The sequence below is a fragment of the Nesoenas mayeri genome (genome assembly GCF_963082525.1).
Source record: "Nesoenas mayeri genome assembly, chromosome: 9".
Lineage (NCBI taxonomy): Eukaryota > Metazoa > Chordata > Aves > Columbiformes > Columbidae > Nesoenas > Nesoenas mayeri.
In genome coordinates, this window is record NC_137557.1 from 30,336,852 (window position 1) to 30,338,992 (window position 2,141).

Consider the following 2,141-nt stretch of genomic DNA (forward strand, 5'->3'; position numbering starts at 1 on the left):
AGGATCCCAGGGGTGCTGAGCCTTTCCTTGGGGTCCGCACTCTCCTCTCAGAGTCCTTTGCTCCTCTCGGTGCGGGGTCATGTCCTGCTCTCTCCATCACATCTCTACCTCTGGGCTGGGGCAGAGAAGAATTTACAGATCTGCCCTTTCAAACAGGGCTCCCCTGCTCCCATAGGTGTCCAGCTTGTGGTTTTTAAAGAGTAATTTATGTGCTATATAATCTTCAAGGCAGCATAGGACAGAGGAGTAAAAGCCTGATGGACACTGCTGCTCTCCTAATTCTGCACTGAACCACAGAAAGCCAAGCCCCTTTGCCTCTTCTATCTCAGGACTCTTCAGATTTTCAGTCAAAAACATGGAAATTTCCACTCCTCACCAGGTGGGATGGTAGAAAACAAAAAACACAGACAAAATTATAATAAAGACATGCTAAGCCTTTCCTCTACAGCCCACACTCGTGAGAGCTATGAGTGCAGATATTGAAGTTTTCCATTAACAGTGGATTACACCTGAAATCCTTTGTGAATCTCAGAGCAGCCACAAACCAGCTCCCCTGTCCCCACTGCAGCAGAGCAAAGCTGGCTGCTTGGCAGCACGCGGGCAGAGGTCCTGCTGCTCACAGCACACTCAGTCAGCACACAACAGAGGAAGGAAATGCATTTCATTGGGGTGATATCTATGAAAAAAAGGTGTGGCTTTGCTAAGTGGAGTCTGTTCTAATTTAAAGTTGCTTTTCTTCTTTTTTTGAACAGAGCCCACATGCCCACAGGCAGCAAATGTCCAACAGCAGCTCCATCACCCAGTTCCTCCTCCTGCCATTCACAGACACACGGGAGTTGCAGCTCTTGCACTTCTGGCTCTTCCTGGGCATCTACCTGGCTGCCCTCCTGGGCAACGGCCTGATCATCACCACCATAGCCTGGGACCAGCACCTCCACACCCCCATGTACTTCTTCCTGCTCAAACTCGCCCTCCTCGACCTGGGCTCCATCTCCACCACTGTCCCCAAATACATGGCCAATTCCCTGTGGGATTCCAGCATCATTTCCTATGCAGGATGTGCTGCCCAGGTCTTCTTTGTATTTTTCTTGCTTGGTGCAGAGTGTTCCCTTCTCACCATCATGTCCTACGACCGCTACATGCCATCTGCAAACCCCTACACTACGGGACCCTCCTGGGCAGCAGAGCTTGTGTCCACATGGCAGCAGCTGCCTGGGCCACTGGGTTTCTCAATGCTCTGCTGCACACGGCCAATACATTTTCACTGCCCCCGTGCAAGGGCAATGCCCTGGGCCAGTTCTTCTGTGAAATCCCCCAGATCCTCAAGCTCTCCTGCTCACACTCCTACCTCAGGGAACTTGGGCTTATTGTGGTTAGTCTGTTAATCGGTTTTGGCTGTTTTGTATTCATTGTGGTGTCCTATGTGCAGATCTTGAGGGCTGTGCTGAAGATCCCCTCTGAGCAGGGACGGCACAAAGCCTTTTCCACCTGCCTCCCTCACCTGGCCGTGGTCTCCCTGTTCATGAGCACTGCCATGTTTTCCCACCTGAAGCCCCCATCCATCTCCTCCCTATCCATGAACTTGGTGGTGTCTGTTCTGTACTCGGTGGTGCCTCCAGCAGTGAACCCCCTCATCTACAGTATGAGGAACCAGAAGCTCAAGGAGTCCATTAGGAAAGGGATTTCATGGATGTTTGTTGATGCTGATAAACTTTCAATGACTCTACACAAATGACTTCTACTGTATCCTAATGCAGACCTGTACTCTATTGTTTTATCCTCTTAATTTCCTTTCATTGCCTCTCTGTAATAAAATGATCTCTCTCCCTTGCATTTCCTCTAGATTTGGCTGTTGTTTTAAAGCTGATATCAACAACAAGCCCAGGAGTTTCACTCCAAAAACAGCCAGAGAAAAATCCTCTTTGTCACACTAAACCAGGTATCTGCAGGGAAACAAAGATGGACACAGACAATCTGACACAGACCAGCCCCAACAGGCAACAGCACCTTCACAGCCACCACTCCAACAGCAGCACTTACACAACCATGAGCAACAGTACTGACCGTGTCCAGTTCTCCCTGATCTGGTGTGAAGGTTGCACGAGTGGTCTGTACATCCCAGGTAGAACTTGCCCACAGTC

The 2,141-nt window shown here is 49.9% G+C and overlaps 1 pseudogene across 1 annotated transcript; it reads left to right on the forward strand.

Moving 5' to 3' along the window:
- The first annotated feature begins 688 nt into the window (after positions 1-688).
- Positions 689-1,735, forward strand: LOC308043505 (olfactory receptor 14J1-like; annotated as a pseudogene). Its single transcript has one exon. The product of its transcript is annotated as an olfactory receptor 14J1-like (transcript).
- Positions 1,736-2,141: the final 406 nt, after the last annotated feature.